The 17500-nt window shown below is 40.1% G+C and overlaps 1 pseudogene; it reads right to left on the reverse strand.

Annotated features, from left to right (window-relative positions):
* Window positions 1–14887, reverse strand: part of LOC122249957 (V-type proton ATPase catalytic subunit A-like) — a 15478-nt pseudogene extending 591 nt beyond the window's left edge.
* Window positions 14888–17500: the final 2613 nt, after the last annotated feature.

A 17500-nucleotide genomic window follows, 5' to 3' on the forward strand; every position in this document is an offset into this window, starting at 1 on the left:
GCCAGACAGAGAAAGGGTAAAAGAGAGAATTAATTAATAAAAAAGAGGAACATAAGATGACCCAAGAGAGATGGTGTGATTTTGAATCTCTAATGTGAAGGGGGAACTTTTGGGGTGGAGGTTACCAAAAATACTTGCCAGATCAATTTCAAATGGATATGAAAATTAAAATCAAATACTAAAGACTTTCAGCAAATTAATAAGAATTGCAACACAACTTTTATCATCAAATCTTGCATAGCGTATTTTTAAGGCTCATACAAATTGTATGCTTATTTTTTTTCAGTCCTTATTAAAAAAAAAAAAAATCAGTGGTATTGATCAGAAAAAAACATACACATGTGGAGTGGTAACCAAATGTGCTTACCGATTCAAAATGGTCAAAACATATTACAATTATTACTGGTGTACTATAACTGGTGGGATATAATAATTATTAATTAAACAACAATATGATAAGATGCTTTGTTTATTAGATTTGTATTGATTCCATCTCTACTCCCTTTAGTAACTATTTTAATATCAAAGATACAATCTGTTCATTATTTCCGAATTGATATTAGCCATTACAATAGCAACCCCTCAAATCTTAAAATATTTGATTTTTAAATTGCCACAGCAAATTCTCACCTGTCCTCGACAAAGTTAGGGTGGTTCCGATTATAATAACCTTCTAGTTTAACCTCGCATTTAGAGAAGGAATCGACCTAGTTGACAGCTGGAAAATGCAAAATCTCAGCCAAACCTTTATCTAAACCCCATAAATTCTGGACAATACCAGCAGTTGCACGTGTGACAGGATCTGTGAAGTCACTTCCAGGAGGAGACACAACACCAAAAATGGTGGTTGAACCCTTTCTCTCTGGGTAGGCAGTTCACTTGACCTGCTCTCTCATAGAAGGATGCGAGACGGCCTCCCACGTATGCAGGGAAGCCTGAATCAGAGGGCATCTCACCCAACCGATTTGAGACTTCTCGAAGAGCCTCAGCCCAAAGAGAGGTAGAATCAGCCAACACTGATACACGTAGACCCATGTTACGGTGGTGCTCAGCCACTGTGACTCCGGTATAAATGGAAGCTTCACGAGCAGCCACAGGCACCAAAGACAGTCGAAGAAGAAACCCAGCAGCCTACCTGAACGACCTGCGATACTAGCGAAGTCAGGTCACGCCACGCCTACCTTATCTGCGAGCAACATCCACGCTAAGGGTATTACGTTTATAGCACAGCAGCAACGGTGCAGCTCCACTCCCCTGAAGCTGACTGATTAGTCATCCTAAGGGTCACCATAATAGCAATTCTTTCAATGAGACCTCACTCCCTCGAGGAGTCTGGCCAGCAGAAGTAAGGTCAGCTTGACCTGACTACTAGAGGAATTTGTCTCGAAAGAGACAGTGTTCGCAAGTCTCTTTGCCTGTCCATAAAAAAACTTCACACTTGACAACACTAAACACAGCCATAGAGTCCCAGAGATATACTGAGTATTAACGAACCCTGAGGCTATACGCTCTGAGGGACCCCTCAGTCTAGGGGTGTGAGCTCAGTATACTCTGGGTAAGGCACTCCTATCCCCCTGTCTATAGTTAGGGAATGACATCTTCCGCCACACTCGAGCTCTGGGTAGGGGATAGGAATAGGTCCCTGTAAAGGGCAGCTTGACAGTAAGGGCTGACCATCTATATGACCGGCAGATATCAAGTTTCTGCTGGGGAGATTTGTAATCACCCTATCAGATTGTCAAGCATAGGCAGGATTTCCAATTGTACTGTAATTGTAAGATGTAACAATAACGACCATGCTGAGAGTTCGCCTCAATGTCTGAATCCAGGATCTTAGCAAGCAAAGACATCATCCTGACCAGACTACACCCCAGCCAAGACAAATATGTAGCTTAACTGGAGACCGAAAAAGATGGAAAGCAAGATTTTCGATGACACCAAACGTAAGCTACAGCAGAAGGCATGTCACCCTGTCCTCTCCCCTGACGAGAGCTAGACACACGCTAGTTGTCAAGGGAGTAGACGAAAGCATAATGAACTAGAACCCCACCGAAATCGCCAACGAGATCGAAAGAACAACCAACAATGTCAAAGTAGAAAACGTTTATATCATGACAAACTACATTAGAGTAAGTTTCAATGCGACCGATAGCGCCAACAAAATAAAAGAAACAGGCCTCAGAATCTTCTCGTTTTCAATCATGCCCAGGCAGATTGAATTCGAAAGATTCGTGGCGATCAATCAATGTATGCACTGCTACGAATACACCTAAAATAAAAGTAGATGCCCAAATATAAACATCTAGTATTGCTCAGAGTGTAGAGAAACGGGACATATCTACACAGTGCAATAAGAATGAGAAAAAATGCCTCAGATGCAGTGGCAATCACCGGACCCTAGCAAATAAGTGCCCCAAAAGACAAAAGGTCATAAAAGAAACGGAAGAGAAGAGATGCGAAAAGGATATGATTAAAGAAAACAGAAAATACAGTGCGGTAGCAATAATAAAATCATTAAAAGAGGCCACACCTGCGCCACCACAACCTATAATACAACTGCCAAATAATGCGTCCCTCGAAATCCTTACCGTACTAAGTAACACCAATCTGACATGTCTTAAAGATCCTGGAAGCGACAATGATGAAATAGTAAACAAAGGAGAGCAGGCCTTCCAGAGGTAAGACTGGAATCAGATGTTGACTCCGAGGGCATCCTAAGGGCCATTGTTCCCCCACAACCTCAATTCCACACAAGCAGGGAAGCTGCCTCATCTCAAGAGAGCTTAATGTCGCACTATCAAGCTCTATATCAACATGATAGTGAAACCGAAGATATGGAAGAACAGGAATGAACAAGTAGCAACACGACAACAACCACAACAGCTTTCCTACTTGCCACCTGTTCAACTAACATACCTTACAACAAAGCAAAAGTCATCACCACAGATATCGAAAAAACAGACAAAGCAGCTTGAAAGTAAGGTATCAGAAGAGGAAAAACAACAAACAGCAGCTCTTCCATCAGAGCACGCAGCAAAAATGCTCCCAGACGGAATACCGTCAGAACCAAAAACACTCGGCCTCCGACTGTTCACCTACGATGCCAAAAAACACCAGCAAAGTAGCCGAAATTCCATTGGTGAGGAAAAAAGAAAAGGGACAATTAAATACATGTACAGTAATCCTGCATACCACATGTCAAAGCAGGACATGAGAATCCTCAAAGATCTCTCGCAATAGCAATAAAAAGAGCCATAACACACAGAGTAATTGACGACTTCCAAGCAGAGTTCCTGGAAAATGAAATCGACACCAACACAGGCCCAATCATAATGTTTACCGCTTATCTCCCGCCAAGAAGACCATACATGCCAGAGACCAACATTATGCGTCTATTACGAACTTTTTTATCTTTAACACCTCATATCTTCACAAATATATTACTTACATTGCCTATTTTTTGTAATAATGCAGAGAAATCTTTAATCTACATAAAATAATTGATTATATAATGATTATATTATTTTTAAATGATAAGAATCATGTTTTTGGATTGTTACTCGTCTCCACACAAAATTACCTCGTCCCTCAGCCTTGTGTTCTTAAACCATTTCCACACATATCCACGTTCCCGGAATTCCGGTTTCCGGTTACTAATTATTGTTTATATTACCTAATGTGTGTGCCAATGTCCCAGTATCAATTGACCCATAATTAGTCGTAGAAGTCATTAAGGATAACCTGTTGAAGCATCATGGGCAGAGGAAAAGACTTGAGTCAGGCTGATTTTTCAGCAATCGAAATTTATCTACAAGAAACATCCCTCGACTGTAAAGAAATCACTCATAAAGTTGGTGTATCATTATCTAGTGTGTACAGAGTGAAAAGGAAGATTGAAAATATCGAAAATTACGAGCCAAAACGTGTTGGAAAGTGTGGAAGGAAATCCTGTACCACCCCAAGACAGGAGAGAATTCTCGTTGATATGGTAAGAAAAGACCGTTCAAAGTCGTCAAGACAACTAGCAGCTGACTTAGTGGACTATGATTTACAATGTGCATACACCCTCAGCTGTTAGGAAAAACTTAATAAGCTGGGTTACCGTGCCTGTAGGCCAACTAGAGTGCCAAGACTAACCGAGGCCATGAGGAAGAAAAGGCTGGCTTGGGCCAAGGCACACAACCACTGGACATCTGATGACTGGGAAAAGGTAAATATGCATTAAATTTTGCTGAATTCGTTGTTTTTCTACACAAATTAATTAAAATAACTATTTCTCTAAATAAAATAGCGAATATTTCATGTTTGATTCAAGATGCTGCATCTAAATTGAAAAAAATGTCATTCTTCCAATTCATGTCTGATGAAAACCACTTGAAGACTGGGGTTTTCAAAGCTGTAATTTAAGTTTGAGTGAAAAAAAAACTTGTTTTGTTTGCATCCAGGTATGTTTCTCCGATGAATAAATGATGGAAATACTGAGTGATAGGCGAAAATTCGTGAGGAGGACGTCAAAAGAGAAGGACCACCCTGACTGTCAGAAGACTGCAGTCAAGTTCCCTTCCAAAGTCATGGTTTGGTCCATCATATCTGCACAAGGTACCGGTTGTTTAGAGATCGTGGATGGCGCTCTGAATCAAGACGGATACCTTAAGATAATAAATAAACGCCTGGTACCCCAATTTCGTGAATGGTTTCCTGACAATAACGGAATATTCATGTATGACGGGGCCCCATGTCACACAGCCAGAAGAGTTTCTAGTCATCTAAAAGATCTTAACATCAAAGTGCTTGATTGGCCTGGAAATAGCCCAGATATGAATCCTATTGAAGGTTTATGGAAAGACTTAAAAGATGAAGTCAGCAAAATTGAATGTACCAACAGAGTACAGCTCATCCAGCGGTGATAGAGGTTTGGCACAGAAATCCAGATATCAGGAACAAAGCACAGACTACATTAGAAGCAGTTATTAGAGCCAAAATACTGAGATGATATATGTATAAAGGAAAAACAATAAAACATATTTACTGTCTAAAAATTTCTTTCTGTCAATAAAAATGTGAACAAATCAGTTGAATGGCCAGAAGTGTCTATTAATTTTCCCAGTACTGTACATACTAGGAGATCTCAATGCTCGTCACAGAATCCTAGGCAACAACGATAACAATCAGGTGGGCAACAGACTTGCAAGCTATGACAACCATGGGCAAGTGATTATAATTGGACCACAATTCCCGACTTTCATCACTAACAACTGCTTTAACCCCCAACATAGTCATCACCAACAAATATGGCACCCTGAGCACGCATACAACGCCAGGCGACGCAACCACAAGTGATCACCTCCCAATTCGGCTCACGCTCTCAACATCCCCAATTATGATACAATCGCCATCACAATCGAACTACAGGAATGCTGACTGGGAAATGTATCAAAATATCCTCAGTAACACCCCCACACCACAACTGCAAAACAAACATCATAAAGAAATAGACTCGGCAACGGCGTCCTGGATCGAAGAAGTAAAACGTGCAAAAGAACGGAGCATCCCTCTAAAACAATACAGAACAATACCGCATCACCAAACAAATGCAAAAGAGAATACCACAATCTGAAGCTACAGGCCAAAAGACATGGCTGGAGTGAAAACAGAAGACAGTACAGACTTACAGTCAACAGAGAACAGTCCAGACAACTATTGCGACAAAAATGGGAAAGACTTTCTGGAGAACTGTCAACACACACAACAGATCCTGCAACATTTTGGAGGAAGTTGCACAAGTTAATGGGAAATAGCAACACCCACTGCCCATACATATATGACCCGCAAAACAACAAAATCTTCGATGTTGCAAGCAGAGAAAAACTCCATAACAAATACTGGACTCAAGCATTTAAAATAACATATGACGAAACAGTTCAGCTCGCAATTCGAAGAAATCATTCTAAGAGACCTTGCACGATTTCCTAACAAACTGGTGCCATATCAAAATATAAATATTAACAGACTGCCAGGTGACAATCACCTGTCAACTGCAATAACAGAAAATGATGTTAAACCCGCCATAACGAAAATGAAAAACAAGAAAGAGCAAGATAAACAAAATAGATCTCACTCACCTCCCAAATAACATGATCACTAAACTGACCAACATATTCAATGCCAGCCTCGCATCTGGATACTTTCCAAATATCTTCAAGAAAGCAGTAATATGTCTTATTCCAAAACCAGGGAAACCAGCAAACAGAGTGGAAAACTTCCGACCAATTTCACTCCTCGAAATCCCTGGGAAATTATTGGAAAAGATAATAAACCAGCGGCTTCTTGAATATATGGCAGACAGAAACACCCTCAATGAAAACCAATACGGTTTTAGAAAAAAGAGGGGAACAGCAGCTGCAATAGCAGTTGCATATGTACAAATAGCAAATGTGCTAGCTGGCCAACAACAATGTAACATTATACTGAGGGATGTTTCAAAAAATTTCGACAAAGACTGGCACGATGGGCTAGGACACCGTCTAATAGATATATAGTTACTGGACACCATAACAAAAACTCTCAGCAGCTTCCTAACTGGAAGATCAGCTCAGATCAGGCTCGGAGATTATCTCGGAGAGCCGATAAGCCTACTGAGTGGAGTTCCCCAGGGGAGTGTACTATCTCCATCGTTTTACATTATATATATATATATATTGTTACGCCGGCCGCCTCGTCTATCTGCCACCAACACGAGGCAGGCTAGGCAGACGGCGTGCTAACCATAGGGTCGTGAACACAAAACAGCTCCAAGAGGCACCGAACACCACAGCGTCCCAGAACACCACGAGGGGCCACACCACGTGGCAAGGCAGTGCACGAATTAAACACCCAATAACAGTCTTTCCTTTATTTACACTAGTTCTTTACCCGTACACTTTCTATTGGCACAATACAGGGGGGAAACCAGCACATCACACTGCACAATACAGCTTATAACAGGGCAACACAAAGTATATCAGGTCACAAGGGTCACACGCGAGGTCTTCCCAGGGGCAGCAGCTAACTGCGTCTGTCCTGGCCTCGTTCCTTCCACGCCTCTTGCCCAGACATTGCGTCATGTTTGTCCAGCTTACATCATTTTATTAGTAACACATGTTTGGCACAGAGACAAAGACCGACTGGCGTAGCACTATCCCCCCCTATCAAGCAGACGACCCGTCTGCTCTGACATACCTAAACATGTAATAAACAACAGGAAACATAAAGAAAATCATTCCTCAAAAACAAACAAAATTCTTTCAAAACAAAAGAAAACGTAATGGTAATTAGCTCTCGCCGGGGTTGCCGCAGTGGTGTGGGCAGCGGTTCTGTCGCATCGCCCTCACCGTCCAAATGCTCGTCCTCATCTCGGTCAGCATCTGTCACGTCCTCATCCTTGGCTCCAACAAGACTCCACCCGACTGCTATTCCGTCAGCCAGCTGCAGGTTTTCAATGGGCTCCACCATGCTTTCCACTCCATGCATCTCTCTCGACAGTTGACACCGGATCCTAGACTGTCCTGGGGGAAAGGTGCAGTCGCTCAGCCGTAACTACCTCTGCACAGCCAACCTTCGGAAGCAAGAACACATCATCACCGTGCATCCTCATCAGCTTCCGTCCAAGGTCGACACACGCCTTACTCTGCGTCAGGTAGTCAAGGCCCAGCAAGCATGGCTCGTCCTATCGGCGACATACATCAGCAGCCGCTGCACCGCGCTGCCCACGCCGATACGAGCCTACACTTGCCCCTTGAGGTGCACACAATGCCCCATGACACCACACAGTCTTTGTGGTGCGTCTGAAGGCGCGTAGTGGCCAACATATCAGGCCGCACTAGGGTCTTCTCAGCCCCATTGTCCACTGTCAGGCGGCATGGCTTCCCATCCACAGAGCCCTCCACCTGCATTGTGCTGGTTGTTCGACGGCAGCTTACACAAGTCGGGGTCCAGGAACCGAAGACGGCTGGGTTTCAGCCCCCTTCTCCAGCCTGTCCGAGTTTTCCGCATGTACCACTTCCTTAGCCTTAGGACAGGCACTGCGTCTGTGCCCTTCTTCGCCACAGCCCCAACACGAGCCGTGGAATCTGTACAGGCTCACCCTCCTCGACACTGCCTTCATTTTCACTTTCCGGCCCCAGAGATCACGGCGGTTCTGGGCGGCCGGCTCTAGGCCTCGAACTCCAAGGCCCTCGCCAGCACCACCTGCAGGTCCTCAGGGTGTGCCTGCTTGACGTAGATTTGCAGCTGCTGGTCTTTCAAAGCGTCAACGAAGAAATCACGGGCCAGTACCACGATCATTTCTTCCGGAGCCGCAGGGTACGACCTCCTTACCAGCGCCTCCACGTCCTGCGCTAGCTGGGACAGCGTCTCGCCACGCTCACGATTCCGCTTCTTCAAGCGGGCCCGATATACCTCGGCCTGGTGATGATGCCCGAAACGGCGTTTCAAAGCCTCCGCCACGCTGGTGTAAGAGGCATGTTGGGATGACGGCAGATGCCCCAACATTTCCACCGCGGGGCCCCTTAGCGCTGTTACCAGCTGCAGTGCCTTCTCTTCCTGGCTCCAGGCCTGGACAGATGCCAGCATTTCAAATTGGGCGACATACGCCTCCCAAGCCACCTTCCCGTCGTACTCAGCTGGCTTACGCCTCACAGAATGTCTGGAGGCCGAGGAGCTGCGGGGTGGTGAACGCGTGCCGTGAACTAACACGCCCGGAGGGGAGGGAGGGGGTGAGGGAGGCAACGAGGCAGGTTGACCGGGTCCGAGTTTGCCGCCACCTGTACCCAAGGGAGCGGTTCCGATGGGTCCCCAGCCTCCTGCAGCGGCCACCGGCTCCGACACGACGCTGCGAGGCCCGGGGGTTTCCTGCCACGGACCCCAGGCAGACCCCAGTAAATCTGACACTCTGGCATCTGTTGCCAGAACCTCGTCTGCCTTCTCCGCGTGCGACGTTGCTACCTCGTGGCGCCGCCTTTCTGCTTTCACTTCCTCCCTCAGGCCCTGAACCTCGCCTTTCAGAGTCTGCACCTCCTCCAGCAGTTCACTCTTCACGTTGTCGGTGTACTGCTGAGTTTCCATCTTCACAGATGCGAGATTGCCCTGCAGCACCTCAACAAGATGGCAGAACTGTTCCTCTGCCTTCCTTGCCTGCATCTCGACGAGATGCTGCGCCTGCTCCTCTGCTTTCCTTGCCTGCATCTCGACGAGGTGCTGCGCCTGCTCGCGTGCCCTTTGTTCCTGCTCACGAGCCCTTTGTGCCATTTCCTCCCTCATACCGGCCAGCATGGCAGTGATCAGGTCCATCTGGCTCGGCTTCACCTCACTCGTGCCTGCCTCCTCTCCCTCATGGCTGCCGCCATCTTTGGACGCCATGATAAATCGGTGTGTCTCTCTGTTCAATTATCACAGATCCCACTTCTGACACCAATGTTACGCCGGCCGCCTCTTCTATCTGCCACCAACACGAGGCAGGCTAGGTAGTCGGCGTGCTAACCACAGGGTCGTGAACACAGAACAGCTCCAAGAGGCACAGAACACCACAGCGTCCCAGAACACCACGAGGGGCCACACCACGTGGCAAGGCAGGGCACGAAATAAACACACCATAACAGTCTTTCCTTTATTTACACCAGTTAGTTACCCGTACACTTTAACATAGGCACAATACAGGGGGAAACCAGCACATCACATTGCACAACACAGCTTACAATAGGGCAACAAAGTATATCAGGTCACAAGGGGCACACGCGAGGTCTTCCCAGGGGCAGCAGTTAACTGCGTCTGTCCTGGCCTCGTTCCTTCCGCGCCTCTTGCCCAGACATTGCGTCATGTTTGTCTAGCTTACATCATTTTATTAGTAACACATGTTTCGCACAGAGACAAAGACCCACTGGCGTAGCAATATCAAACCTGCCACCAACAACTCACCATCATAACTATGTATCTTCTGCCGACGATATCACTCAATTAGTAACGCATCCAAGCAAATCAAAAATAATCATGCTACTGCAAACCCAAAACACCATCAGAGACATCAACGAGTTTGAGAATCGCTGGAAGATCAAAACACCACCAAATTCGAAATGATCGCAGCTGCCAAACTATCGCCTCTGCCAATAACGATTAACAACACAGAAATACCATTCACGCTAAAAGGAAAGATGCTCGATGTAAAGGGTTTCATCTGGTGATAAAATGTTGGTGGTGGTTTCACATCAATCGTTGTTTCAGTCACCGACTGATCATTTGCTTGTTTGTGTTGGTGTGTCTGTGTGAATTCCTTTTGCTTTCCCGCCACCAAAGCAATGTTGGTGCCCTTCTCAACATGGACCGTCACTTAGCTCCGGTCTTCTCGCCTATTCACACTCATGTGAGTATATTGTAATTTATTAAATGTTCTCTCCTGATACGCTTAAAATGTTCAAGTGTGTTTATTGTGAAATTATGGAAAATAGAATAGCCAGTTTATTTACATTGTCATTTTTTCAGCTTCCATAGGTGAATGCTGACTTAATCTGTAAATCTACTTGTCTGACATTGCTGTTATAATTGACCAGAGTACAACTCTGGCGCCACAACCTCTGGTGCCACTACTTTCGGCGTCACAACCTGAATACCGCCTGCTTCTCGCCGCACAAGACTACCATATTTATATTTTTGTTTTTGTTGCAGTTGTAAATAAGTGTAAATATATGTGGTTTGGATATGACCAAGTTTCCTTTTTAACCTCGAGTGGCTTAATCATTCGAAGGATCATAAGTGGGAAAAAAACAAGAGGCCTAAAAGACCTTGATAAAATAACAAAACCCCTGACACTCGGCCTCAGAATCACCAACAATGGGATCATAACTCATGAGAAGGAGAGGGTGAAAATGGCCAAAACAACTGCAAAAATGTAAAAGATTTAGCGGCTGCACTGAAAGAATCAAACTTCAACTGTATAAGTCCCTAATAAGGCCCATTATGGAATCCCCTCCAGTTCCAATGAATACTTTCTCAAACACAAATGCTAACTCTTCAAGTAGTCCAAAAATAAAGCCCTTATATGGGCATCAGGGGCACAATACCCAAATATACCTTCGGCTGCAATGTTGCATACACACTACAACATCCCTCCCATGAATGTAAGAATTCATACTCTTGCAAAAAGAGTATGGGAGAAGCTACAGAGTGCCAAAGATAACTATACAAACATCACAAATAACAACCTTGGCACAAATAATCACTCCTGGTTTCCACGTAGCATACCACAGGAACCACCACTGCTTTTTAGCTACAGGAATCAGAAGCATGACGAAAACGATGCTCTAGACGATCCAGCGTAGACCGAACAAAACCTGATAAAGAAAGTAAACATTAACAAACAAGTCCATAATGATAACAATGATCCTACGCAAACGACGAACCTGAAAAGAAAAAGAAAACAAAACAAAAATCTTCACTTCACTTCTCGCAACCGACGCCACGATCTCCTTTGGCTCTTGTGAGGAAACCGAGACGGAGGACAGGGAAGTGCGTGACGACTGACTATCTCTAAGGAACTCTGGTGTTGGGTATAAGTATGAGAAGAACTTAGACGTTTATGGCAACTTAACTTATGTATGGCAACATACATTTACTAAATACATAAAACTGGAAGGATGGCAGAAAAATAACAAAAAGCGAAACAAACACAGCGAGGGGCGTGCCATAGAGAAAAACAATTCCAAGAGTCAAGAGGAAGAGCCCCTCACACTGTTAAACTCGGACTGATTTCCTTTTTTTTTAGCTAGCTTCTCCAAACTTTTTCCTTCTTTCAACATGTTACCATGTCTTTCTGATTTCGTTTGTTCGTCCGTTCGGTCAGTCATATTGGAGGTATTAGATACCAATGAAGTGCGCTTCATTGTGGACTCCTTGACATTCACTTCCATCATCAGTTGAGGGAAATCTTTCAGTACCTGTGAAGGGATAAAGTAAGAGAAGGTAAAACGGAAACTTTAAAGCGAAGAGCAACTGAAGTATAGTACAAACATCTTAGCTTAAATAATTCATTATTTAGTCTGGATTCAGTATGACTAACTTTTATTTATCTCTGCCATTTCATGACTACGCTCACCACAACCAACATAAACAACAGCGTCAGAACAGAGGTATTTAGCAATAGCTTGTGAGATACAAGTCTTGCCGCAACCAAAACCACCAGCAATAGTAGTGGTTCCTCCCTCCATACAAGGCATCAACGTATCCAGGATTCTCTGACCAGCAAAGTAAGGTTTCTTTGTCCAGAGATTCGCACATACTGGATGTGGTTTTCTAACTGTCCATACCTGTGATGAGGAAAATACAGTCATCTCAATATAAGAACCCCTTCAGAAATATGAAGCCACAAGATGGCAAACTATTTCCAATATATGGGGGAATACATTATTTGTTTGTATTCTCCAAACTAATCACTATAAATAAACCAAATCTTAAACCAAATATCTGTGACGACCACTCACCTCAAACAAATATATCACAATCTAAAATTTCCCCGAATTACATTAGCTTTGATTTACCAAGGCTTGCCTGCAGCATAGAGTAATTGTGAGTCTCTTACTTAAATTCTACTTCCATGACAGATTCATCAATAGTTTAGTTACCAGCAGGAGCTTTGTATGTCACTTTACCTCTCCGCCAGTGATGTAAGATCCAACCTGTATGGAGGAAAATGTATGTTAGAATAATTAAAGATTATGATAGAATAAGGATGCTTATAATTTTATATTTACTGTATATACCTCAAAAGAATACCTCATGTTTAATTTAGTTACCCCATAAAATGAACGGCAATATCTAAAGTGTAATTTAAACAACCTCTTCTCTCCACGGACCAGAATACACGCTTGTACGCAGTAGCTGTGTTCCTCAGATCCCCACGTCAATTATCTGTACATTGGCAATCAAACTTCCTTAATAGAAGATGACATCTTCCACCACCTCAACAGGTTATGGGCCCAGAATTAAGGAATTTGATGGTAATGCAGATAATTATGATTTGTGGGAAGAAAAATTCACAGGGGTCTCCGAGTTCTGAAACTTCATCTTGCTTTTGATAAGTATGCTTGCAAACGCCCAAATGATTATGATTTGGAAGAGGCCCAGGAAACAATCTAAGCCCACTTAACAGGTTGCTTTGACAGAACGTCACTTGGCATGATAAGGCGTGAAGCGAGGGGAGATGAAATGAAAATATTGACATTGCTACGAAAACACTACCAAAGAGAAACACAAAACAGATTGTTTGCTCTATGGAGATCATTCACAAACAAAAGGATAGATGATGATAGTGTTTCAGCATATCTTATGTCTACAGATGAGACAGTAGTAGCTGCTCTCAGGGAAATAAATGAGCACATTACTAATGGTCTCATAGTAGTACGAACACTGGATGGACTTCCAAAGAAGTTCGGAAATGTTGTTGATTAGCTAACCAGCGTAATCCTCCATACCAATACAGTGAATTAAAGATAGTATTGTTAAGTTAACAGGATCGTCTGAAGGATACTTATAGCACAGAAAGTGTCATGACCGTCAACAACAACAGTACAGTGAAACAGAAGAAATGTTTCAAGTGTGGTGAACCAGGCCATTTTGCATCAAAACGAAAGTGGTGAGACTCTCATAAATCTAGAACTCACAGTAACAGTGAATGTAGAGTGAAGAACCCTATGAGGAGTAGTAATTCAATAAACTCAGCAAATGACACAAGTGAAGAACAAAATCAGGAGTATTCTTTTCATGTAATACACTCATCAAGGTTTTGTACTGTTGAGGAGACCAACAGTGAGCTATGTGACTTTGGAAAACAAAATGTAGCTAGTTTAGAAGCAGAAGAAGACTTCTTAATGATTGACAGTGGCTGCACTTCACATATTGAGAAAACTGAACCAAAGTGACTTCCTTAATATACGCATAGAAGATGACATCTTCCACCACGTCAACAATATGGTATCAATACATCTTTTCAGTTTCAATTTAGTAAGGGGAAGAATGCAAAAGCACCTATTTTATCCTCTTTTTACTATGTGCTGAAATAATATGACAAGTTTTTTAGAAAGTAAAATATTGAAAACCCGATTAAACACATTCTAGATCCTACTAACCTGCACGGTTGACGACGGGGAGAACTGCCAGCCTTTGCTATGAGGCAGAGGGGAAATTGACACACCTTTTGGGATGTACATGGACTTCGTGAGATTCCATATTTCACTTAAAAGTCGCTGTATGTCAGGTCCCAATTCCAAAGAGAGGGTCTTTCCGGTCTTGTGCACGGGATCACCAACAGTCAACCCTGAAGTGTCCTCATATACCAGCAAAACTGGAAAGTTCAGGGTCATAATAGTGGTGTTTAAGCTCCCTGCAAGAAGGGGAAGGGAAGAGGGGAGGAGGGAGACGGAGGGTAAAAGGGGAGAGTGGAGGAGGAGGAAGACGGAGTCTTCCATCCGCTTCGCAATCACGACTTTGAAAAGAAAAAAAAACAGATATTGAGAAAAAAGGGAGGAGAAAGAGAGAGAGAACTATGCATTAGCTACTTCTCGTTTTTGCATAGTGAATAATGAAACGTAGCATGGACTGTAAATAAACATTCTTTATAAATCCAGATGGATCCATCATTCTCAGAACAGAGAAAATTGTGTAGAATAGAAAACTATTCACATTATCCAATGCAATTATTTCATGTCTATGTTATGTCCCCAAACTTATTCCTCTCCCAGAACAATGAGAAGAAATCACTCAAGCCTCATATATGTCATAACAAATACGTCCTAATAATGAATAAGGATAGTACACATCATGTAAATCTAATGATAACAGACGTAAATTTAATCTATTTTCTTAAAAAAAAAAAAAAAAAAAAAAAAAACTCACGTATTCATACATGCACATGTATATATCAACCTACCAGGTCCAGACACACCCCAAACAATGCCAAGAGAACTTTCTGACTGCGTCTTGTATTTTGGGAAGCTTGCCGGCCATTGATCCTTCCTGTAAAAATAAGAAATATAAATTAATATCATAAACTAAAGGACGGATTCATAAAACACTTGATTCCACAGTTAGAATCACCATGGTCTATTGTTATATAAATGCATGAGTATTTGAACCTTTACTGCCAAGCATTTCCAAATAACGGAGGATCTAAATGATATAACCAAATTAACGGCCAAGATAATTTAGGCCAATGCTCTTTCCTTCCTTTCTGTCAGTCAAAGCTACTTATCTCAATCACCAGAAAAAAAAATGCAATTCAAGATTGCAAGAGATAACGCTGTATTATGCTTGTGATATCGATCATAACCTTTCGTATCATTAATGTAATTCATGGGCACCATACTCCTAAGGAAATCGAAAATCGATTCTGAGTTCAATACTTGGGGGCAGTTTGATTTTTGCGACTCGTCTTTTATTATTATAATCATTAAAGAGCCCTGGCACATGTGGGACGCCACCATTGGCCACTATCCTCTATTTAGATATATTATTGTATTGTAGAAACAAATGAATAAAAAGGAAACTCTCAATATTTGTTTGTCTCAATAAAACTGGCCCTTTTTCATTCGACTTCCAACGACAGGTAGGAAGAGAAAGACGAAACTTTCTATATAAGAAAAGTGCACAAAAGTAGTCGTTCATACATAGTATATGTTAATTTTCTCCAAAACTCAACGAATAAGAAAAAAAAAATCGCAATATATTTTCTCAGACAAGAATCATGTTTGTTTAGGAACCATTAATATATCACCATTACATACGGCCAAAGAAATGTCGCCCTTAATAAGGATGGGTGTAATTTCTATTTCAGAAAATAAATAGCTTCCTTTTTTTCTAGATGGCTATTGAAACATCTTTACCCAACGAAGTTTCACGTAAAATATAATGTAATTACATAAAGCATTATATTTACATGTATTTATTTATTTATTTATATTCACATGTATTTATTTTTTATTTATATTCACATGTATTTATTTATTTATTTATATTCACATGTATTTATTTATTTATATTCACATGTATTTATTTATCTATTTATTTATATTCACATGTATTTATTTATCTATTTATTTATATTCACATGTATTTATTGATCTATTTATTTATATTCACATGTATTTATTTATCTATTTATTTATATTCACATGTATTTATTTATTTATTTATATTCACATGTATTTATTTATTTATTTATTTATATTCACATGTATTTATTTATTTATTTATTTATATTCACATGTATTTATTTATTTATTTATATTCACATGTATTTATTTATTTATTTATATTCACATGTATTTATTTATTTATTTATATTCACATGTATTTATTTATTTATTTATATTCACATGTATTTATTTATTTATTTATATTCACATGTATTTATTTATTTATTTATTTATATTCACTTTTATTTATTTATTTATTTATTTATATTCACATTATTTATATTCACATGTATTTATTTATTTATCTATTTATATTCATATGTATTTATTTATTTATTTATTTATATTCACATGTATTTATTTATCTATTTATTCATATTCACATGTATTTATTTATTTATTTATTTATATTCACATGTATTTATTTATTTATTTATTTATATTCACATGTATTTATTTATTGATTTATTTATATTCACATGTATTTATTGATTTATTTATTTATATTCACATGTATTAATTTATTTATTTATTTATATTCACGTTTTTATATTCACATTTATTTATTATATTCACATGTATTTATTTATTTATTTATATTCACATGTATTTATTTATTTATTTATTTATATTCACATGTATTTATTTATTGATTTATTTATATTCACATGTATTTATTTATTTATTCATATTCACATGTATTTATTCACTTATTCATATTCACATGTATTTATTCACTTATTCATATTCACATGTATTTATTTATTTATTCATATTCACATGTATTTATTCAATTATTTATATTCACAACTAATTATTCATTTATTTATATTCACACGTATTTATTCATTTATTTATATTCACACGTATTTATTCATTTATTTATTATTCACATGTATTTATTTATTTATTCATTTATATTCACATGTATTTATTTATTTATTCATTTATATTCACATGTATTTATTTATTTATTCATTCATATTCACATGTATTTATTTATTTATTCATTCATATTCACATGTATTTATTTATTTATTCATTCATATTCACATGTATTTATTTATTTATTCATTCATATTCACATGTATTTATTTATTTATTCATTCATATTCACATGTATTTATTTATTTATTCATTCATATTCACATGTATTTATTTATTTATTCATTCATATTCACATGTATTTATTTATTTATTCATTCATATTCACATGTATTTATTTATTTATTAATTCATATTCACATGTATGTATTTTATTATTCATTCATATTCACATGTATGTA

Source organism: Penaeus japonicus, unplaced genomic scaffold (assembly GCF_977035675.1).
Source record: "Penaeus japonicus unplaced genomic scaffold, GWHDUDI00000001_assembly GWHDUDI00000020, whole genome shotgun sequence".
Classification (NCBI taxonomy): domain Eukaryota; kingdom Metazoa; phylum Arthropoda; class Malacostraca; order Decapoda; family Penaeidae; genus Penaeus; species Penaeus japonicus.